The sequence below is a fragment of the Pan paniscus genome, chromosome 6 (genome assembly GCF_029289425.2).
Source record: "Pan paniscus chromosome 6, NHGRI_mPanPan1-v2.0_pri, whole genome shotgun sequence".
Lineage (NCBI taxonomy): Eukaryota > Metazoa > Chordata > Mammalia > Primates > Hominidae > Pan > Pan paniscus.
This window is the reverse complement of record NC_073255.2, coordinates 48833198-48858093: the sequence shown is the minus strand read 5'-3', so window position 1 is coordinate 48858093 and position 24896 is coordinate 48833198. Positions and strand designations below refer to the sequence as shown.

Here is a 24896-nt window from a genome sequence, read left to right as displayed (position 1 = left end):
TCCCTGACTTAAAACCTAGATTTATTCCCTTTTGTTTCTGTTTTTGTTTTTCAGGTCTTGGCCCAAACCTGTTGAAGTGTTGGGCCCAAAAGTGTGTTGTCAGTCTTCTTTTCCCACCTGCCTCTTTCCATTCACCATGCACACTACACTTCTTTACAGGCATTACTACAATGCTTTATGGACACACTAGGCTTACTCCCAACTTAGATTTTTACTCATTGCTGACTCTTCTGCCTAGAATACTTTATTCCACGTCCTTTCCCAGCAAATTCCTGTCACCCTCCAATACCAGCTTAAATTTCAGCTTCATCAGGCAGAGGTGATTGCTCTTCCCAGTGTTTCCCCTGCATCACTTTGAGTGTCTCTTCACGTTTCTCCAGGAAAATCCCTTATTTAGTGTTATAGTCCCAGCATTCAGCATCACACCCTGTACATAGATGCATAGGTGGTGCTTGATGAGAGAAAAAAAAATGAATCTACTAGCCAACATGGAAATATAACCAGAACAGGAGAACAGGATTCCAAAATACATCGTGTTACATTCTTTTGTAAATCTTTATGTTAGCTTTTCTTTTTTGAGATGGAGTTTTACTCCTGTTGCCCAAGCTGGAGTGCAATGGCGCAATCTCGGCTCACTACAACCTCCACCTCCTGGGTTCAAGCGATTCTCCTGCTTCAGCCTCCTAAGTAGCTGGGATTACAGGGGCCTGCCACCACACCCAGCTAATTTTTTGTATTTTTAGTAGAGATGGGGTTTCATCATGTTGGCCAGGCTGGTATCAAACTCCTGACCTCAGGTGATCCACCCGCCTTGGCCTCCCAAAGTGCTGGGATTACAGACGTGAGCCACCACGCCTGCCTTATGTTTGCCTTTTTAAAAAATGTTTATCTTCATTTTGCATGTTAATAAAAATCCACATATCCAAACTGTGTCATTCAGAGGTGACGAAGTGCTGGCAGCCCTCTCTCACTCTAGGTGCCTCCTTGGCCTCGGCACCCACTCTGGCTGCGCTTGAGGAGCCCTTCAGCCCGCCGCTGCGCTGTGGGAGCCCCTCTCTGGGCTGGCCGAGGCCAGAACCGGCTCCCTCCCTTCCCAGGGAGGTGTGGAGTGAGAGTGGCGAGCCAGCGTGAGCTTCTGGTGGGAGGTGGGCTTGGCGGGCCCTGCACTTGGAGCGGCCGGCCAGCAGGGAGGGAGGGGTTTAGCACCCAGGCCAGCAGCTGCAGAGGGTGCACCAGGTCCCCCAGCAGTGCCAGCCTGCCGGCACTGCGCTCAAATTCTCGCCAGGCCTCAGCTGCCTTCCCGGTGGGCACGGCTCAGAACCTGCAGCCTGTCATGCCCTAGCCTCACCCCCACTGTGGGCTCCTGCGCAGCCCAAGCCTCCCCAACGAGCACCACCCCCTGCTCTGCTGCGCCCAGTCCCACGGACTGCCCAAGGGCTGAGGAGTGTGGGTGCACGGTGCGGGACTGGGAGGCAGCTCCGCCTGCAGCCCAGTGCAGGATCCACGAGGTGAAGCCAGCTGGGCTCGTGAGTCTAGTGGGGACTTGGAGAACCTTTATGTCTAGCTAAGGGATTGTGAATACACCAGTCAGCCCTCTGTGTCTAGCTCGAGGTTTGTGAACACACCAATCAGTGCTCTGTGTCTAGCTAATCTGGTGGGGACTTGGAGAACCTTTATGTCTAGCTAAGGGATTGTGAATACACCAGTCAGCACTCTGTGTCTAGCTCGAGGTTTGTGAACACACCAATCAGTGCTCTGTGTCTAGCTAATCTGGTGGGGACTTGGAGAACTTTTATGTCTAGCTGGAGGATTGTAAATGCACCAATCAGCACTCTGTGTCTAGTTCAAGCAGCGCTCTGTGTCTAGCTAATCTGGTAGGGAGTTGGAGAACCTTTATGTCTAGCTAAGGGATTGTAAATACACCAATCAGCACTCTGTCAAAACGGACCAATAAGCTCTCTGTAAAACAGACCGATCAGCTCTCTGTAAAATGGACCAATCAGCAAGATGTGGGTGGGGCCAGATAAGGGAATAAAAGCAGGCTGCCCAAGGGTCTAGTTGCAGGCTGCCCAAGGGTCTAGTTCCATGTTGTGGAAGCTTTGTTCTTTTGCTGTTTGCAATAAATCTTTCTGCTGTTCACTGTTTGGGTTTGTGTTGTCTTTGTGAGCTGTAACGCTCACTGCAACGGGCTGCAGCTTCACTCCTGAGGCCAACGAGACCACGAACCCATTGGAAGAATGAACAACTCCAGACGTGCTGCCTTATGAGCTGCAACACTCACCGCGAAGGTCTGTAGCTTCACTCCTGAAGCCAGTGAGACCATGAACCCGCCAGAAGAAAGAAACTCCGAACACGTCTGAATATCAGAAGGAACAACCTCCGGACACACCACCTTTAAGAACTGTAACACTCACCGCGAGGGTCTGCAGCTTCATTCTTGAAGTCAGTGAGACCAAGAATCCACCAATTCCGGACACTACATCATCATACACCAGGCTAAACAGTTACGTTAATATAATAGCATTTACCAGTCATTACAAATTTTACAATGAATAAGTTAATATTACAATATAGCAAAACTTTAAAAAATACAAAATTATGTTTTAGTATAGTTTCCGCTACTAAGAAAGGACAGAAAGAAACTACACAAAGGCAAAAACTAGGTGAAAACAAACCAAGATGTTAGTTTCTAGCAGGATCCCTGGTGCATAGTTCTAATAACAGTAAGGAGCTGGAGGAAAAAGAGAGGGGAAGTAATGGTTAACGCAGGCAGTGTTTACTATATATAGGCACTATATTCTAAAAGCTTTACATATATTAATTTCTTTAATCCTCATAATAGCCCTCTCCTGCAGAGCTGCTTTTATGCCCATCTTAGAGCTGAGGAAATCGAGGCACCAAGAAGGCTAAGTAATGTGTCCAGTTCGTAGCTATTAAATGGCCCACTTGAGATTTAAACCAAGGCAAGCCTGGTTCCAGAGTGTGTACTCAGGGTGGATGCTTACTAAATAATAACATGGTAGCAGTGACTGTGTTTAGTAGGGGGACTGTGAGCTATGTGTTTACTTTGCTGTTAATTTCTATTTTTCTATGAGAGGCCGAGGTGGACAGGTCACTTGAGGTCAGGAGTTCGAGACCAGCCTGGCCAACATGGCAAAAACCCATCTCTACTAAAAATACAAAAATTAGTCTTGTGTGATGGCAGGCACCTGTAATCCCAGCTACTCAGGAGGCTGAGGCAGGAGAATCGCTTGAACCCAGGAGGTGGGGGTGCAGTGAGCTGAGATCACACCACTGCACTCCATCCTGGACAACAGAGTGAGACTCTGTCTCAAAAAAAAAAAAATCCTGCTTTTCTGCATTTTTCAAGTCTTCCCCAGTCAGCAAGTATTATTTTTATTTTAAAAATGTATGTAATAGCCGAGCTATGTGTCTATAGCTCACACCTACAATCGCAGCACTTTGGGAGGCTGAGTTGGAAGGATCACTTGAGCCCAGGAGTTTGAGACCACACCAGCCTGGGCAACATGGCAAAAGCCTGTCGCTACCAAAATAATAATAGCCAGGCATGGTGGCATGCAACCTGTAGTCCCAGCCTCCTAGGAAGCTGAAGTGGGAGGATCACCTGAGCCCAGGAGCTTGAGGCTGCAGTGAGCTGTGATCGCACCACTGCACTCTAGCCTAGGCAACAGAGTGAGACCCTGTGTCTAAAAAAACAAAAAAAGTATAATAACCAACAGTTATAAGGAATAAAAAATTTACCAGATTTGTTTGCTATACATGTAGAAAAAGAGATGGTCCCTGCCTACTCGAGGGGAGAATATTATGTAGAAAGTGGTTTAGCACATATACTAAAGGAGAAACTAAATTCTCCTCGGACTTCTTAGACTTTCTATCCTCCAAACGGGAAGATAGTTTATGTCACTCATTTTGTGATGATGTGTCTAGCTTTTACATATTCCTATTCAACTGAAAGGAAGGGTGTTAGCTCACCACTCACATACGTGCATACTGCTGCAGATCTGCCAAAAAGAGCCAAGAGTCCTCAGTGTCTAACACTCCGTTTTCTTGCCCTATAAATAGTCTTCTCTTTCCAAAAAGAAGATCAAAGTACTAATCAGAACTACCTACAGATTGAGTTTTGCGGAAGTTGAATCCTGGTGCTTTCATGCATGTGTATGCAACTCACCACTGAGAGAGGCCTTGGACCTTTGGATCCTCTTTCTTTCGAAGAAGCTGTTGAGTTAGTTCAAGGCCACTAGGTGGTGCTCGTGCACCCTGATAAGTTAGCACGTGTTTCATTCCTTGGTAATGTGCCCTTTGCTTAGACCTCATGGTCACAAGTACAAGAAGCTAGTGATTATCCCTAAAGCTATACCAGACAGATTGAGCCATTTGTGAAATTGGGTGGATGAGGAGGGCTTTTGGGGTATGTCGACAAATAAGAAATTAGGATCCTCCTGTTCTTGTTTAAATTCTAGGACGAGAATTTTTCTAAATCAAAATAAGTGATCGTAAGAAAACCTGTTCAAAAGAAAAAAGCACCTTTTTTCCAAAGCTCTGAGGCCTAAAAGTAAACACCTAGAACCCAAAGCATGCAGCCTTCAATCAGAAGCGATGTAAAATTCTAACCTCACCTGCAGGAAGCATCTCTACTTGCCAAGCAGGACTGCACCTAAACTGTTTCAAACAACACTTGCAGTTCATCTCTTGATCTCACTCTCTTTTTCTCTCACACACACAAACACAACTTTTCAGGTTGTAAACATAGGGAGAGACAACAACTTTGTTAACCTACTCAAATATATCACAACTCTTCTCTTTTTAGTCAACAAATCGACAACCAACTAGGTTTTCCTCTCATCAAATACAACTCTAGAATAGTTAAGCCTGTTTCCTTATTAATGACATAGTCATCGTTATCTATGTAACATGGCTTTGTTATTTATAAAAGAAGTATATGGTTCTAGATAGATTTTTAAACACAAAACAAATGAGTTGTCAAATTGCTTGTAATAATGAAATATGAGAGATTTGACAATAGTATAATGATAGCTTTTGCCAATAAAGCAAAATGACTGAAATTGGGGTATAATGTAAATAACCTGAAAATAAAATATCTTCTTTTTCTTATTTGGAGGCATTGCAAAACACCTTTCTTCCAAAATCAGATTCTGAAATAACCAAAAACTCTCTAACCTGTAATTAAAAATTATACCATGGAACAGCAAATTATTATTAACAACTAACCACCCTGGCACGGTGGCTCATGCCTATAATCCCAGCACTTTGGGAAGCTGAGACAGGTGGATCACTTCAACCCAAGAGCTCAAGACCAGCCTGGGAAACATAGGGAGACCCCATCTCTACAAAAAATACAAAATCAACCGGGCGTGGTAGTGCACACCTGTGGTCCCAACTACTTGGGAAGGCTGAGGCAGAAGGATGGCTTAAGCCCAGGAGTTCAAGGCTGCAGTGAGCCGTGATCCTGCCACTGCACTTCAGCCTGGGTAACAGAGTGAGACCCAGTCTCAAAAAAAAAAATAAAAACCAAGAAAATAACCATAAAAATAGCTTTTTAAAAAGTAAAAGTTAATTTTTTTTTTAAGAGATGGAGTCTCACTCTGTCACTAAGGTTGGAGTGCAGTGGTACAATTACAGCTCATGACAGCCTCAATCTCCTGGGCTCAAGCAATCCTCCTGCCTCAGCCTCCCAAGTAGCTGGGACTACAGGCACTACACCAGCTTCTGAGAACTGTGTCTGTAGGTAGTTCTGATTAGTACTTTGGTGATATTCTTTCTGGAAAGATCAGACTATTGATAGGACTATACCATGCCGGGCTAATTTTGTTGTTGTCATTTTTGTTGTTGTCGTTGTTGAGATAGGGCCTCACTATGTTGCCTGGGCTAGTCTAGAACTCCTGGGCTCAAGTGATCCTCCTCCCTCGGCCTCCCAAAGTGCTTGAATTCTAGGCGTGAGCCACCATGCCCAGCCAAAAAAAAAATTAATTAAAAATAGTTATTTTAACTAACCATATAATTTTACCCTATCAGCTGTTTAGAAATGACTGCAATAGAATTGAATGTAGAAGGAAAACTCATTGAATTCATTTGTAGAAGCCAATTAAAAGTATTTTCATTTAAAATCACATTGTTTTGTCATTCAAGCTGCCAAACGATATATTATTAGTCTGTGATTTTTATCTTATAGGCCAATATGAGGTCTGTATGATGTCTGAAATCTGTCACAATGTTCACTTATGACCCACCCCATTTGTCAGCTTAGAGAGCGTTTTTATTTCTGTCAGTGTGCTGGAACAAAGGATGGCCTTCATGAAAGGTAGCAGAAGCACTGAGGTCAGAGATGGGATTTCACATCAGAGACCTTGCCTCTTTAGTGTGAACATGATACTTCTGACCTCATCACAGGTTGCTTTTGTCTCCAAGGAAGTAACCAGGGACAACTTGAGAAAGTCAGGCAAAGTAAGTTGCCATTGACAGATGGTGTTCAGCTGATAGAAAGAATGAATGGAGAAGCTGACAGAGAAAGATGCCGAAGATCGGTATAGCTTTCCATTTGGTATAGCAGAAGATGTATCAAATCAAAGCCATTTATATACATTTACCTAAAAATCCCACTTCTAGGAATTTAGTTAAAGGAATTATAAAGGTGATTTTAAAAACTTGCAGCGCAAAGCTATTGGTTGCTGCATTCAATCTAGAGTAGAGAAAAATTAGAATAACCCAAATGATCAACAATTTTCAAAATTGAGTAAATTATTATAACATCCACTCAAAGAAATGTTATGCACCCATTAAAAGTTATCATTATGAGAACTATAGAAACAAGGAATATGTTATATTTTTAAGTGAAAGTCATATAAAATGTATACATGTGGACATATTATACAAAAATGTATATTTTGCAGATAAAACTCTGGGAGTGCCTGCTCTTAACAAAATAAAGTTCTTTATTGCATTTGTCACAATATTGCTTCTGTTTTAAAAGAGAAAGACCAGTTTACAAAACAGGGGCAACTCTTAGCCCAATTGAGTTATTTTTCATTAACTCCAGGGGAAAATCAAAATCATACTCATAAGTCACTTCTCCACAATATCCAATAAGATACTCAGACAGAACCTCAGAAAATTCTATGAGAAGTGACTGATCTTTAACTTAACATAGATTTGAAAGAGAATATGATATTTACAGAATTTATTTGGTTCTCCACATTGATTTGATTGTGGCAATAACTTTGGCCTTCTTTGCCATTATTTTGTACATGTTAATAACAGTGTGCCTATAAGCCATGTATTTCCCAGGAGATCTGAGCCTCCTATTTTCCAAATGTGTAAGATCTATAAAATGGAGGTAATGGTAGTGACATCATTGTTTCTGTGGGGATTACGTGCAGTTATGTATGTAAAGCCCTTGTTTGGTGATTGCTTTGAAGCACAGCTTCATCGTTTACAGGTCAGTTCACTTTCCTGTGCCTGTTTCTTCATCTGTCAGACCTACCTCCTAGGGTTATTGTAAAGAATCTGCATATGTGGAGCACTTAGGACACTGCCTGCTACATGTTCACAACTCACTAGACATTAGCTATTATTATTGTATTTTCTCCTGAACATCATACCTGCAATTTGAATAAATTGTAAGAATTTGAATAAGCTGCAAGAGGTTTAACTGTCTTTACACAACCGCTATCATGAAACTCTGCCATGACTCAGACACAGCCAAGCTTCCCTCTGGCAGAACTAAAGGTAATTAGCATGATTTCTGCTCACCACCCCCCACCGCATTATTATTTTAAAAGAAAACTAAGGAAGGAGGAAAAATAAGAAAACCTTTTAAACATTTGCAAAGTTCATATAAAATTATACTTTAAAGTGGTGGTGATCAATAAGAAAGTTTTTGGAAACTCTCAGGGCATATTTTTTGTTTGTTCGCCAGAGTGATGGAAAGGGGGTACTACTAGCAATAGTTATGGGGAGGAGATGCTGTATGTCCTGCAATGTCCAGGTCAATAGTGCACAAAAAAGAATTGCCCTGCATCCTTCATGACTTTCAAATGCCCCAGGAGATGTTCATATAAATGAAAAATCTGTTTATAAGTATCAAAGCCTGTAATTAACTATATTTTAAATGTAAACACAGTATTTTTTCCCTTATCCTAATTTATTGCCTTTCTATATTATAAAACAATTAGGGCCTATTGTGCTGACCCCTATTGACTCCTGTGGGGATGGCACTGTGTCCAAGAGGCCAAAGAAGAGACCTGGTGCCAGCAAACGAGATGTAGAGTTTATTGAGGACTTTTATACAGGGATGGTCCAGTGGCAGTGGGCTGGACAGGAACACTGCTATCATTTGTAAAAAGCATGTAGTATGGTCAGGCATGGTGACTCTGGCCAGTAATCCCAGCACTATGGGAGGCCGGGTTGGGAGGATCGTTTGAGGCCAGGAGTTTGACACCAGCATGGGCAACAAAGTAAGACCCCATCTCAACAACAACAACAAAAATCATGCAATCTATATAGCATTTTCACTTAGCACCCTCCACCTCATAACCTCCACTTAGCAGCCTCCACCTAGCAACCTCCATTTAACCCAAAACAAAGTGCCTCAGTTCCTTGCATGTCCTGCATTACAGGGAATGGCCCAGAGGTTCAAATGTCCTTCATAGATAAGGAGCGAGTCTCCAGGTTGGCCACTTGCAATTTCTTATGTGGAGATTCTGACCAACACATTGTTCTTAGACCATAGAGTCTCTCAGGCTGTGCTTCAGTTATTACTATCAGGTCCATCTGCCATATGGGCTTCTAGTAAAATATTTAGATATTCAGAAACATTGTAGAAAATATTATTTAGGAAAAATGAATATTTCTTAATCCCATATTTTATGGACTGAATTGTGTCCTCTCAAAATCCATGTTGAAGCCCCAGTCCTCAGTACCTCAGAAGGTGACTGTATTTGGAGATAGAAGTGTGCCCTAACCCAGTCTGACCAGTATCCTTATAAGAAGAGGAAATTTGGACACACAAAGAAATACCAGGGATGCTCATATATGGAGGAAAAAACCATGTGAGAACACAGGGGAAGCGGCCATCTGCAAGCCAAGGAGAGGAGCCTCAGAAAAAAACAAACCAGCTGACACCTTGATCTTGGACTTCTCGCCTCCAGAACTGTAAGAAAATAAATGTCTGTTCAACCCACCCGTTCTGTGGTACCTCGTTATTGCAGCCCTGGCAAGCTCATACACTACTCCTCCAGATTCTTCCAGATTTTTTCTATGTGCAGACTAGCAAATGGCACAACTTCCGTTTATAGAAATGTATTTCTTCAACAGATATTTATTAAATACCTACTATCTTCAGGGAATAGATACATTGGTGAACAAAAAGTTCCTACTGAAATGAAATCATACCAAATGTACAAAAACTGCTTGCTCTTTTCACTTAAAAAATATATCTTGATGGGAGCGGTGGCTCATGCCTGTAATCCCAACACTTTGGGAGGCCAAGGTAGGTGGATCACTTGAGCTCAGAATTCGAGACCAGCCCGGGCAAGATGGCAAAACCTCATCTCTACAAAAAAATACAAAAATTAGGCATGGTGATGTGCACCTGTGGTCCCAGCCACTTGGGAAGCCGAGGTGGAAGGATCACTGTAACTTTGGAGGTCAAGGCTGCTGTAAGCCGCGATCGCACCACCGCACTCCAGCCTGGGTGACAGAGCAAGACCCTATCTCAAAGAAATATATATATCCTAGGTATCAGTCTATGTCAGTAATGATAACTACCACCTCTTTTTCTTTTTTTTTTTTTCCTCTTTTTTTTTTTTTTAGAGATGGAGTCTCACTCTGTCGCCCAGGCTGGAGTGCAGTGGTGCGAACTCTGCTCACTGCAACCTCCACCTCCCGGGTTCACGCCATTCTCCGGCCTCAGCCTCCCGAGTAGCTGGGACTACAGGCGCCTGCCACCATGCCCGGCTAATTTTTTTGTATTTTTAGTAGAGACGGGGTTTCACCGTGTTAGTCAGGATGGTCTCAATCTCCTGACCTGGTGATCCGCCCGCCTCAGCCTCCCAAAGTGCTGGGATTACAGGGGTGAGCCACCGCGCCCGGCCAGTAATGATAACTATCATTTCTCTCTTTCTTTCTTTCTTTTTTTTTTTTTTAAGAAGTCTTGCTCTGTCGCCCAGGCTGGAGTGCAGTGGTGCAGTCTCGGCTCACTGCAAGCTCCGCCTCCCAGGTTGATGCCATTCTCCTGCCTCAGCCTCCCAAGTAGCTGGGACTACAGGCGCCAGCCACCATGCCCAGCTATTTTTTTGTATTTTTAGTAGAGACGGGGTTTCATCGTGTTAGCCAGGATGGCCTCCATCTCCTGACCTCGTGATCCGCTGACCTCGGCCTCCCAAAGTGCTGGGATTACAGGCGTGAGCCACTGCAGTCGGCCAATAACTATGATTTCTTGAGGGCTTTGTATGTTCCAGGGACTGGGATAAACACTTTGCTTACGTTGTCTTGGAGTACTCATCTTACAGATGAGATGATAGACGTGCAAGCCCTGTGGGAACACTAAAACTCAAGTGAAATACAAAGGGGTTTCTCCCCACAGCTGCAGGTCATGGGTTCACCACCAGCCTAAAGTCTGGAAAGAGTCTTTCTTTTCTTTTCTTTCTCTTTCTTTCTTTTCTTTCTTTCTCTTTCTTTCTTTCTTTTTCAGATGGAATCCCACTCTGTGGCCCAGACTGGAGTGCAGTGGTGTGATCTTGGCTCACTGCAACCTCCGCCTCCCAGGTTGAAGTGATTCTCCCACCTCAGCGTCCCAAGCAGCTGTTATTACAGGCGTGCACCATCACACCCAACTAATTTTTGTATTTTTAGTAGAAATGAGGTTTCGCCATGTTGCCTAGGCTGGTCTCGAACTCCTGACTTCAAGTGATCCACCCCTCTCAGCCTCCCAATGTGCTGGGATTACAGGCTGTTGCTCCAGCCTGGGCAACAGAGCGAGACTCTGGCTCAAAAAAAAAAAAAAGAAAAAGAAAAAAAGAAATCAAGTGTCCTGACTTTCAGTTAATCTTTACCACCCTTGTACTATTACACCTATATATGTATATATAATTTTAGGTACAGTTTAATATACACTGAATTTTCCAGGGGTATGACTAATGTCTAAACAGAAGGAATGTTGCACCCTGTTGTACCATGTTGTATTTGGAATTTACCAACTGACAGCAGCACTGCTCTGGGTCCTGAGTCACCCATGCAACACATCTGCCACATCCCCTGCTTTGGGCTCCTTTATGATGCCTTAATGGAGTTGTGCACAAACACTTATGTATCAAAATACATATTTTGCTGTTGAGTATCTTCCTTTTATTTATTTTCTATATTACAATCAAGGCCTTATAACTTTTTAAAAATCATGTGTGTAGGTAAGTTATATTGTCTATAAACTTCACTTCAAGGCAGTACAGGGAGCATTACAATATATTCGTTATGAAAAGGGGTGCTGTGTCTAAAAACCCTGCTTTAAAGATAACTTAGAATAAAATTTAGAAAACAAAAACTTTTGTATATATCCTTACTACTTTTTAGTTTTTTAAAATCACGATTTAATCTCATTTAGTTTTCTTGGCCAATTGGCTCCAATTCATTCTTAGTCTCTGCTGGTTTCCGGGACTTGTTAATAACAGTCGCTCCCAACCCCTATATAGTTGTCACTCTGAGGTGTTAAAATTTCTCCAGTCTTCCTTTTGCTCCAGCCTAAACTTTTAATTAACATATTTCTGTGGACTATTTAGTTCTGAAAAGCTAGTATTACTTAGTCCTTCTTTGTACATGTTGTAGGCTTGAAAGCTTGACAAAGTTTAGAAGAAGGAAAAATGGGCCGGACGTGGTGGCTCACGCCTGTAATCCCAACACTTTGGGAGGCTGAGGCAGGTGGATCACCTGAGGTCAGGAGCTCAAGAACAGTCTGGCCAACATGGTGAAACCCCGTTTCTACTAAAAATACAAAAATTAGCTGGGCTTGGTGGCGTGTGCCTGTAATCCCAGCTACTCAGGTGGCTGAGGCAGGAGATCGCTTGTTGCAGTGAAACCAGATCTCATCATTCATCATTGTACTCCAGCGTGGGCAACAAGAGGGAGACTCCATCTCAAAAAAAAAAAAAAAAAAAAGAATAACAAGAAGGAAAAAATGGGAGCTACCCCCCCACACTGCACAGCAGTCGCAGGAAACACCACAGTGTTTCTTTCCTAATAATGGAAGTTCCGTCTCAAAGGAGAAGACTTTGATACATGTATCAAGTCTGTGGATATTTGCTTAGTACTAACGTTGTTTACATCCACTTACTTGGTCTTATTAACAGATTAAGCAAAGCTTCCTGTTTATTCCCTTGCCTGCTTCCTTCTGAGTTTTAAAGAAATCACACTTGATTTTAGAATTTACTTTAAAAATGTAAACAATATATAATTTTAGGGTTTTTTTCTCTTTTTTTTGGAGACAGAGTCTTTATCTGTCGCCCAAGCTGGAGTGCAGTGGCATGATCTTGGCTCGCTGCAACCTCCGTCTTCCGGGTTCAACAATTCTCCTGCCTCAGCCTCCTGAATAGTTTGGATTACAGGCATGCATTACCACACCCGGATTATTTTTGTATTTTTAATAGAGACAGGTTTTGCCATGTTAGCCAGGCTGGTCTCGAACTCCTGGCCTCAAGCCATCCACCTGCCTTGGCCTCCCAAAGTGCTGGGATTACAGGTGTGAGCCACCACACCTGGCTAATTTTAGTTTCAATTTAAAACAAAGGCTTTTTATTATAAAATAAGTCACATACTAACTTTAGAAATTATTCATTTACCTTACAGATTGATGAAGTTTTGAAAAACAATGTTAACAAATAAAAATTTTTACTATGTAGTCTTCTATATAGCTATTTCAGTGCCCCCATGAACACATGTGTTTTAGAATATGAACTCTAAAGTTAAACTTTAAAAAGCTTCATTGGCTGGGTATGAAGAAATGCTTGAGCATTTCTCCCACCTCAGCCTCCCAAGTAGCTGGGACTACAGGCATGCACCACCATGCCTGGCTAATTTTTTTAATTTTTGTAGAGACAGGGTTTCACTAGGCTGGTCTCAAACTCCTGAGCTCAAGCAATCCTCCTATCTTGGCCTCTCACAGAGCTGGGATTACAGGTGTGAGCCACTGCACCCAGCCTGAGACTGTATTTTTAAATGTGAAGGTAGGAGTTCTGTATTTAAATTTGTATTTCTCATAACTATTACTAATAGAAAGATAATCCATTAATCCATTTTGATCACTAATTCTGTTCTGAGCTTTTGTGCTTTCCGTAATTAAAGGTAATTTGCTTAAGTATCTGACATCTCCATTACAAAATGCTCTCCAGTTCCCTGGAGGCCCCAGGAGACCTATGAAGGGCAATTCCAGGAATGCAGCTGCAGCAAGACCAAAGGAGCTGCAGGCAGTCACATTTAGGGAACTGTGGTCTTATTTCAAGAAACAATGCTTAGAGGCGGTAGACAGATGATAAGGTCACACACTTCACCACAAGAGACGGAGACTATGACTCACCAAAAGTCCCTTTCCAAAAACCTTGGGACTTAGAGGAAGAAAACACCTGACATGTGTCATAATAAAATATGTACGTGTTATGGTTTACAGTGTGTGATTGCAGAAATAGCAAAATACAGAACACAAAGGAATATAATTTGAGTACAGCCCAGCCATATCAATAGGAAAATCATAAGAGTGTATAAATAAGTCATTACTGAATGCATGCTATATATTAAGTATTTAGTACATTAAGTATTTACTAAGCCATTGCACTAAACATAATACACCAAAATAATACTGTTAAGATTCCCAACACAACTTAAATGGTAATCTTTTTAATTAATGGAGATATTTTAAAACAGATAATCATTTACTCTAATCTTAGAGTTGTCACGAAATTAAATTTTTTTTTTTAAAGATGCTTATTGAGTACTTAAGATATGTCAGATAATTGCTAAGGGTTTTATATGGACTATGTTATTTTATTCTCATAAAGTGGCAATATGATCCCTATTTTACAGATAAAGAGCTAAGAGGATAAACCCACATCTGCCAGACTCCAATGCTGTGGAGTATCACTTATCCAAAATGCTTAGGACCAGAAATTCAGAATTCAGATTTTTTTTTAATTTAGGGATATTTGCATAAACATAATGAGATAAAGATATTTCATTATGTAGGACCCAAGTCTAAACATGACATTCATTTATGTTTCATATGTGCCTTATACACATAGCTTTAAGGCCATTTCATACACTATTTTAAATAATTTTGTGCATGAAAAAAAGTTTTGACTGCCACCCATCACATGAAGTCAGGTCTGGAACTTTCCACCTGTGGCATCATATTGGCACTGAAAAGCTTTCAGATTTTGGAGAATTTTGGATTTCAGATTTTTGGATTAGGGACACTCAACCTGTAATAATATCTTACCTTGGCTGCCCTTCTTTCCCTTTCTTCCTTTCCCACTTCTCTATCACATTTCCTGAGATCACCTACTGTATTAGTTTACTAGGGCTGTCATAACAAAAACTGCAGACTGGGTGGCTGGGTGGCTTAAACAATAGACATTTATTTTCTCACAGTTCTGGAGGCTGGGAAGTCCAAGATGAAGGTGTTGGCAGGCTTGGTTCCTTCTGAGGCCTCTCTCCTTGACTTACAGACGGCTGCCTTCTTGTGTCTTCACATGGTCATCTCTTTGTGTGCACATGTGTTGGGGTGTCTCTTTCTGTGTCCAAACTCCTCTTCTTACAAGAATACCAGTCAGACCGGATTAAGGCCCACCCTAAGGACCTCATTTTAACTTAGTAACCTTTTAGAAGACCTTTGGGTCTTCAATTTATTGGTGGGGGGGACACAATTCAGTGCAAAACACCTATCAAATAAACCACCTCACTTGAAATTTTGTTTCAGCATTGGCCTGGGAAACACAAGATAAAACATGGAGGATACTGTTCGACACATAGTACTAAATACTTTTTAAGCATTTTTTATGGGTCTGGTCCACTGACAATGTATTCTCTTAGTTTTCATTTATCTTAAAATGCCTTTTATTTCCCTTTTATTCTTTTTTTATTCCCTTTTGTTCTTGAAGGATTTTTTAAAATAGACTTTATTTTTTGGAGAAGTTTAAGTTCACAGCAAAATTGAATAGAAGATACAGACAGTTCCCAGATACCTCCTGCCCCCACACATGCATAGACTCCCCCATTATCAACGTCCACCACCGGATTGGTACATATGTTACAATTACCAAACTTACATTGATACATTATTATCTCCGACAGTCCACAGTTTACATTAGCATTCACTTGGTGTTGTACATTCTATAGGTTTTGACAAATGTATAATGACATGTATCTACCATTATAGTATCACACAGAGTATTTCCACTGCCCTAAAAAATGCTCTGTGTTCTACCTATTCATCCCTCCCTCCCTACCTAATTCTTGGCAACCACTGATCTTTTTACACTTATGTATTTTTGCCTTTTCCGGAATATCATATACTGTAGTTGGAATCATACATTATGTAGCCTTTTCAGATTAGCTTCTTTCACTTGGCAATATGCATTTAAGTTTTCTCCATATCTTTATATGGCTTGATAGCTCATTTCTTTTTAGCACTGAATATTTCATAGTTGATATTTCACAGTCATTTTATTCATTCACCTACTAAAGGACTTCTTGGTTTCTTCCAGTTTTCAGCAATTATGAGTAAAGCTGCAATAAACATCTTTGTGCATGTTTTTGCATGAACATAGTTTTCAACTCCTTTGGGTAAATATCAAAAAGTACAATTGCTGGATCATATGGTAAGAGTATGTTTAGTCCTTAAAGAAACCACCAAACTATCTTCCAGAGTTGCTCTACCATTTTGCATTCTTACAAGCAATAAATGAAAGTTCCTGTGGCTTCATATCCTCATCAGTATTTAGTGTCATCTATTTGTAGTAGTAATTCACTGTTTTAATTGGCATTTCCTTAGGGATATTTTTGCTATATGTAAAATGTGAGATACAGATGCTCCTCAACTTACCATGGCATTATAAACCCATGATAAATTTATCTGTGATGGATTTAACCCACGGCAAACCCATTACAAATCAAAAATATCACAAGTCAAAAATGCACATACTACCACCCAATAAAGCCGTAGTAAAGTCAAAAAATCACAAGTTGAAGCATCATATGTAGGCAACCATATGTAATTTTACTAGATATGAAATAGATACAGAATTCTAAGTTTTATCCTTTTAGTGCTTTAAACATATGATTCATTACCTTGTGGCTTCTAGTAAGAAGTCAGCTGTTTATGTGTCATTGTTATCCTGTCTACAATGTGCTGCTTTTTCTGGCTCTTTTAAATACTTTTTTACTTTTGTTTTCAGTAGTTTCATTACAACGTGCCTAGATGTAGTTCTCTTTGCACTTATCCTGCTTAGAGCTTGCCAAAATCATATATTTCACCAAATTCGGAAACACTTTGGCCATTATTTCTTTAAATTTTTGGTCATTCTCTCTCTACTGGGACTCCAGTTACACATATTTAAACCTCTTAATGCTGTTTAACAAGTCACTGGGACTCTGCTCATTTTCTCCCAGGCGTTCTTCTCTGTTTTTTTCAGATTGGATAATTTCTATTGATCTATTTTCAAGGGTACTAGTTCTTTCTTCTTTTATCTCCAATCTACAGTTAAGCCTATCTAGTGAATTTTTAAATATCAGATACTTTAATATCTAGCTCTATAATTTCCATTTGGTTATTTCTTTTTTTTTTTTCTTTTTTTTTTTTTTTTTGAGACAGAGTCTCACTCTGTCACCCAGGCTGCAGTGCAGTGGCACAATCTTGGCTCACTGCCACCTCTAAGTCCTGGGTTCAAGTTATTCATGTGCCTCAGCCTTCCGAGTAGCTGGAATTGCAGGTGCCTACCACCATGCCCAGCTAATTGTTGTATTTTTAGTAGAGACGGGGTTTTACCATGTAGGCCAGTGCCACCACGCCCAGCTAATTTTTGTATTTTTAGTAGAGATGGAGTTTCACCATGTAGGGCAGTCTGGTCTTGAACTCCTGGCCTCAAGTGATCCGCCTGCCCTGGCCTCTCAAGGTGCTGGGTTTACAGGCATGAGCCACTGTGCCTGGCCTTTTATGGGTGCAAGAAATCCTCCTGCCTCAGCCCCCAAGTAGCTGGGACTACAGTCACGCACCACCATGGCCAGCTAATTTTTTGTATCTTTAGTAGAGACAGGGTTTTGCCACATTGCCCAGTCTGGTCTCAAACTTCTGAGCTTAAGCAATCTGCCCACCCCAGCCTCCCAAAGTACTGGAAATTACAGGCATGAGCCACCGCATCCAGCCTGGTTATTTCTTTACGGTTTGTTTTTCTGCTGAGATTTCCTATATGTTCATTCATTTAAATTATGTTTTCTTTTACATCCTTAGGTATAGTTACGATAACTGCCTTAAAATCTTTGCTAATTACAATATATGAAGCATTCTGTGGTTGGTCTCTAGTGATTGTCTTTTCCTTAGAGTGTTGGTTGATCACATTTTCCTGTTTCTTCTTATGTCTAGTAATTTGGGGTTGTATCCTGGACATGGTCAGTGAATGATAAATTGGAGAAACTCTGAACTCTGTTATGTTCTTCTCAAGAGTATTAATTTTTGTTGTAGTAGACAGATAACTTTTCAGAACTCAAACTCCAAACTCTACCCCCTCTATGTTGGGCAGTAGCTGAAATCTTTGTTCCATTCTTTTAGCCATGTATGGGCTTCTCAGGTTCTGCCCTGCACAGGGATAGTACAGGAATCAGCCAGATTTCCAAGTAGATTTTATATTCACAAACTGGGGCTCCTCATCTGTGGCTTTCTCCTTTCTAGAATCTTCTCCCTCACATTCCAGCTGTGGTTGCTCCAAACTCTGACTCTTAATACATAACCTGTATGATTATGAGTCTGTGAGTATTAGCTACCCGGTGCAAGCCTTGCTGGAGCCCACCCTCAGCTAAAGAATCATAAGAAATGGAAAAACTCACCCAATGCCTTTCTTTTCCTCTAAATTTGATTCCTTTCCATTTTCTGCCTACTTTGGTCCCTTCTCAATGCCTTCATTTTTTTTTTAATGCTTTGTTCAGAGTTTATAAGTATTACTTGTGGAATGATTGGTCTGATACATGCTACTCTCCCATTAATGGAAGTAGAACCTCATTTCTTTTTTTGAGACAGTCTCACTCTTGTTGCCCAGGCTGGAGTAAAATGGCATGACCTTGGTTCACTGCAACCTCCTGGGTTCAAGCAATTCTCCCTCCTCAGCCTTCCAAGTAGCTAGGATTACATGTGCCCGCCACCATGCCTGGCTAATTTTTTGTATTTTTAGTAGAGATGGGCTTTTACCATGTGGGCCAGGCTGATCTCAAACTTCTGAGCTCAAGCAATCCACCTGCCTTGGCCTCCCAAAGTGCTGGGATTACAGGTGTCAGCCACCGTGCCCAGCCAGAACCTCGTTTTTTTAACCAAGAAAAATCTGCTCCGTATTTAGACATTTGTATCATATTTATATATTTAAATCAACCTGATTGCTCCAGGTTATGATGTTATGCTTTGGTTTGTTTTTGTTTTTGTTTTTAATCTTTTAGAGATAAACTTTTTGAAAGGAGGACTATGTTCCCCCTCATGTTGTGGTGTTCTTTTCTAACTTCTCCGCTGAAAAAAGTAACCAGGCAACCTCTTCTCCAGAACCTCCACACTAATAGGACTTCTGCTTGTTCTGATTTACCCTTCAATTCTATTTCTGTGGATAAGTGAGTAGAAACATTATAGACTAGGGATTTTTTTCCCCAAGGTTAAGGACATTGCTGGGAACATTTCCAAGCATCACATTCAATTATTCTGTTTTTATTGATGAGGATTTTGTCCAGCGTTTTTCTGGAGGTTTGAACAGTAAGTTTCTGAGTTAAGGGGATTTGAGTTCACATCCAGTATCATAATCTGAAAGGAAAAAGGATTGTGATTCTGGGACGTATGCCAGAAAAGCTGGTAAACACTGCAGAGAGACCCAAACAGGCCACACAGTCAACTCAGTCAAGAAGGCTTTATGTGCCAAACTATGCTGGCCTAGGGGAAAAGACATTAAAGTATACTACAAATGGCTTTTAAAAAACAATTTTATTAAGATATAATTTACATATCAAATTATGTATTTTTAACAATGAGTAATATCTGAATGAATGAATAAAGAGCTCTGTAAACAACTCTCAGTAACTACTCAATTGCAGATAAAGAGGGAAATGGTGCCTTCATCTCCTCCTCCCAAGTACAATGACTGGAGATGCCCTTGTACATATTCAAACTCTGTGGTGGCATACAACATGGGTGAGTTTCAAGCCTAGAATGATGAGTTTAAAAATGAAAAGAATAGAGATTCAGCACTCAAGGAACTCATTTGGAAGCTGTCCTTCATCAAGCCTTCTTGAGATGAGAAGAAATCATCTCTGCTTTTTTTCTGGTCAAGTCTATATACAGCAGATATATACAGCAGTTATTTCTTTCTCTAACTCCAGCAGCTAAATTTCAGACCTAATCATTAATTTTCTCCATTGGCTATGCCTTTTTCTTGATATCTGGTCTTAACAATAGAGCTACAAGAGACAAAGGCAGTCAAACATGGTTGAATTCTCCATCATCAAACTAATTTCATTTTAGAGTTTGCAAAAGAGAGGCATTTATCACGTGGAACAGTTGAAAAGTAACAAAATAAAATCTTACCAGATTTGGCAATCTGTAAGTCACTTATTTTTTTTTCTTTTTTTGGAGGCGGAGTCTCACTCTGTCGCGCAGGCTGGAGAGCAGTGGCGTGATCTCGGCTCACTGCAACCTCCGCCTACCAATTGAACCAATTTGGTTCAAACAATTCTCCTGCCTCAGCCTCCCAATTCTCCTGCCTCAGCCTCCCAGCCTCCCAAGTAGCTGGGATTACAGGCGCCCGTCACCACACCCAGCTAATTTTTGTATTTTTAGTAGAGATGAAGTTTCACCATGTTGGCCAGGCTGGTCTTGAACTCCTAACCTCAGCCTCAGCCTCGCCTCAGCCTCCCAAAGTGCTGGGATTACAGGCATGAGCCACCATGCCTGGCTTTAAGTCACTTCCAATAATAATTATTCCTCATTATGTAGCTTAAATGTTTACTTCTCCTTAACAACTTTGCTAACCCTGTTTACCTCACTCCCTGACTCAGGCACCATTTTCTGTGCTCCCTGTGCATATTTACATTAAATTACTTATGACGTTACATGAAAAGTGCCTATTTACTTACCTCTCTTCCCCGTTAGACAATCTGCTCCTTGAGGATATGCTCTGTCTCTCACTTGACTTTGTATCTTGGCCCTTAGGTCAGTACCTAGAATAAAATAGATACTCAACACATGCTTGTTGAATAAATAAATGAATACAAGACACAACTAATATAGGAACAATAACTAACATGTTAAGTAAACAGGCCATGTCCACAAAAATTTCAAGGGAAAGATTTTAGAAGCAAATATGATCTGACATCTCTGAAACTGACTTTCTTTCTCTTGTAATTTGTGCTTGCAATTTACATTTGTACCTGGACTTTTAAAAGACATTTCTGTGATAAGTCATGATGACTATGGCATTTGCCATCATTTAACAGATTAGAAATACAAGGCTTGTCCCTTAAAGGAAATCATTTTTGAACTGTGGCTTCTTCATAGTAAAAAAAGATTCTACTAAAATCTTTAGAAATGTAAAAGAAAATATTTAGTCTAGTAATGCTTTCTCTCATTATTCATGATGGGCTACATAATCAACTCTATTCATTTCTCTCTCAGAATCTTGTCACTGATTAGAAAAGAGAGAGGTTGAGGCCAGGCACAGTGGCTCACACCTGTAATCCTAGCACTTTGGGAGGTGGAAGTGAGAGGACTGCTTGAGCCCAGAAGTTTGAGACCAGCCTGGGCAACATAGTGAGATTCCATCTCTATTTAAAAAAAATTTTTTTAAAGAGGAGTTGGAATGTATGACTGGGAACCTGTTTAACTTACTATGAGGTTAATATTGGATACTTAGTTCTGATAATTCGCTGGTCTCAGTTATTACATCTCACTTTTCCTCACAGCAGTGCCATTCCTAAGTTATGTTTTGCTTTAGACTCTGGGGAAAAATATACTTCTGATCATCTAGCAAACCTTTATCCACTGTCACCATGTCAATGTAAAACCAGTGTTAGCAGCAGGGCCGAGAAGCTGGGTTTTTAATAGTAGCGGTAGTGGTGGGGCCAATAGATATGGCCCGAAAGTAGGATTATTTTCCTTTCTGGAAAGAACTTAACCCCATCCTTTCACTTCCCAAAAGGTTTACATTTAAAAGTGAGATGCTGGTTTTTGTCCCAGAATACTAAGCCAACCACTTTCCACTCAATTTCCCAGCAGATAATTCTGTATTACCAGCATGTTCTGTGGAGGAAATTCAGTTTCTGGGTAGAAAGAGAAGTCCTCTAGGGAAATGGGGAGGAAAGAAGTGAGATAAGAAAAATTTTTCTTTTTTTTCTTTTTTCTTTTTTTTATTAAATAGGGACAGGGACTCACTATGTTGCCCAGACTGGTCTCAAACTCCTAGGCTCAGGGGATCCTCCTTCCTTGGTGTCCTAAAGTCCTGGGATTACAGGCATGAGCCACCATGCCCTGCCAAGTTTGTTTGTTTGTTTGTTTGTGACAGAGCCTCACTCTGTCACCCAGGCTGGAGTACAGTGGCACAATCTTAGCTCACTGCAACTTCCGCCTCCCAGGTTCAAGTGATTCTCCTGCCTCAGCCTCCAGAGTAGCTGGAATTACATGTGCAAGCCACCATGCCAAGCTAATTTTTGTATTTTTAGTAGAGATGGGGTTTCACTATGTTGGCCAGGCTGGTCTCAAACTCCCGACCTCAAGTGATCCACCTGCCTCGCCTTCCAGAGTACTGGGATTACAGGCATGAGCCACCGCACCTGGGCCAAGTTTTTTTTTTTTTTTTTTAAGGAAGTGTTGATGGAAGAAACAAATGAAGTTGTAAATATTGGCAAGTAAAAAAGAAAGCAACAGGCAAGGTGCAGTGGCTCACACCTATAATCCCAGCCCTTCGGTAGGCCAAGAAGGGTGGATCACTTGAGCTCAGGAGTGTGAAACCAGCCTGGGCAACATGGCAAAACTCTATCTCTACCAAAAATACAAAAATCAGCCGGGTGTGGTGGCTCATGCCTGTAGTCCCAGCTACTTGTGGGGCTAAGGCAGGAGGATCGCTTGAACCCAGGAGGTCAAGGCTGCAGTGAGCTATGATCATGCCACAGCATTCCAGCCTAGGTGACAAAGTGAGACCCTGAGGTCCTGTCTCAAAAAAAAAAAAAAAAGAAGAAGAAGAAGAAGGCAACAAAGAGAAGGAGAAGAAATTAGACGATAGGTATTATGTTACATAAACTGTTTAAAGATAAAGGAAAGACTTGTTTTTTCAGTTCTCCCCACCATTAGAAGATGTATAACGTAGGGATTCTACAGCAATGGTATCTAGCTCAGGTGCCATCTTAGGTTTAAATTCTCACTCTGTTGGGAGGCCAAGGCAGGCAGTTCAGTTGACAGGAGTTTGAGACCAGCCTGGCCAACATGGTGAAACCCCGTCTCTACTAAAAATACAAAAACTGGCGAGGCTTGGTGGTGCATGGCTATAATCCCAGCTCCTAGAGAGGCTGAGGCATGAAAATCACTTGAACCCGGGAGGCACAGGTTGCAGTGAGCCGAGATCATGCCATTACCCTCCAGCCTGGGTGACAGAGAGACATGGTCTCAAAAAAATAATAATAATAAATAAATAAATAAATCCTCACTCTGCCACTTGCTAGGCTTCTCAGAGCCTCAGTTTCTTCATTCGTAAATGAGGTGATAATAGTAGTTTCTATGTTGAAGTGTTTTTTGGTTTTGTTTTCTTGTTTTTGTTTTTGTTTTTGTTTGAAATAGAGTCTCGCTCTGTTGCCCAGGCTGGAATTCAGTGGCGCAATCTCAGCTCACTGCAACCTCCGCCTCCCAAGTTCAAGAGATTCTCCTGCCTCAGCCTCTTGAGAGCTGGGACTATAGGCATGTGCCACCACGCCTGGCCAGTTTTTGTATTTTTAGTAGAGACGGGTTGCTCTTATATTAAGTTAGTAATTATAAGAAGTTATTACTTCTTATAATTATAGAATTATAGTAAGTTAATTAACTCTCATAGTAAGTTAGTAGAGACCAGTAGACACTGGTGTTTTTATTTATTTATTTTTTATTGTTTTTATTTATTTTATTTATTTTGTATTTATTTATTTATTTATTTATTTATTTTTGGGATGGAGTCTCCCTCTGTCGTCCAGGCTGGAGTGCATGTTGGCCAGGCTGGTCTTGAACTCCTGACCTCAGGTGATCCACCCACCTCGGCCTCCCAAAGTGCTGGGATTACAGGCGTCAGCCACCGTGCCCGGCCTGAAGTGTTGTTTTAAAGATTAAATGAGATAATTTACATGATGATATTTGCATAGTATTCAACAAATATTGGCCATTATTATTGTTTTTAGGTATTCTGCCATGTGGTCCTTAAACATTGATAGTCCCCTTTTTATTTCATTTCCTTGGAAGTGAAAAGATTGTAAAGGAAGAGGCACAAATCCATGAACTGAAGTTTCTCGAGAGTAAGGACCGTATCCAATTTATTATTGTATTTCCACTACCTAGCATAGTGCTTAGCAGACAGTAAATATTTGTTAAGGAAATAGAAGAACCACTAATATAAAACATAACTTTGATTAAAAGTGTTATGGTTGAATTGTGTCCCGTCAAATTCCCATGTTGAAGTTCTTGCCCCCAGTACTTCAGAATGTGACCTTGTTTGGAAACAGGGTTATTGATATAATTAAGGTAAGGTCATGCTAGAATGGGATGGGCCCCTAATCTAATGACTGGTGTTTTTATTTATTTTATTTTGTATTTATTTATTTATTTATTTATTTTTGGGATGGCGTCTCCCTCTGTCGTCCAGGCTGGAGTGCAGTGGCACTATCTCAGCTCACCACAACCTCCACCTCACAGGTTCAAGCGATTCTCCTGCCTCAGCCTCCTAAGTAGCTGGGATTACAGGCGTGTGCTGCGACACCTGGCTAATTTTGTGTTTTTAGTAGAGACAGGGTTTCGCCATGTTGGTCAGGCTGGTCTCGAACTCCCGACCTCAGATGATCCACCCGCCTCGGCCTCCCAAAATGTTGGGATTACAGGTGTGAGCCACCGCCCCTGGCCTGCTGTTTTTATTAAAAGGGGAAACTTGGGGACAAACATGCACACTAGGGAGAACGCCACGTGAAGATGGAGGCAGAAGGTAATGCATTTGCAAGCCAAGAAGTGGGAAAGATTGTCAACAAAGCACAAGGAGCTAAGGGAGAGGCATGAAGCAAATTCTTTCTCACAGCTCTCAGAAGAAACAAACCCTGTCAATACCTTGATCTTGAACTTCTAGCCTCCAGAACTATGAGACAAACTATTTCTGTTGTTTAAGCCACCCAGTTTGTGATACTTTGTTATGGCAACCCTACCAAACTAAGACAACAAGTCAGTACTATCATCATCTTCATATGCTGTGATTTTGACTGGTTTAAATCTAGTCTGAAAGAGAAGATTTTGTCTGTATTATTTTATGTAAGCAGGCATTATTCAAACCAAACAAAAGCAAGCACAAAGCGAAAATGCTCTTTGGTTAGGCACAATTCTAAAAAGATATCTAAGTAAGGTTTTTGGGGACCAGCATCAT

At 41.1% G+C, this 24896-nt stretch overlaps 1 protein-coding gene and 1 long non-coding RNA gene across 2 annotated transcripts in view; one reads left to right on the top strand and one right to left on the bottom strand.

Annotated features, from left to right (window-relative positions):
- YAE1 (YAE1 maturation factor of ABCE1) overlaps positions 1-24896 on the top strand; it is a 45776-nt gene that overhangs the window by 9995 nt on the left and 10885 nt on the right. The window lies entirely within an intron of this gene.
- Positions 16282-24896, bottom strand: part of LOC117980943 (uncharacterized) — a 31015-nt gene continuing 22400 nt past the window's right edge. The window contains exons 2-3 of the long non-coding RNA XR_008626222.2: positions 20395-20478; positions 16282-19466 (exon numbers count right to left, since the gene is read on the bottom strand). This is a non-coding gene — a long non-coding RNA (uncharacterized LOC117980943). The remainder of the gene's footprint in view (positions 19467-20394; positions 20479-24896) is intronic.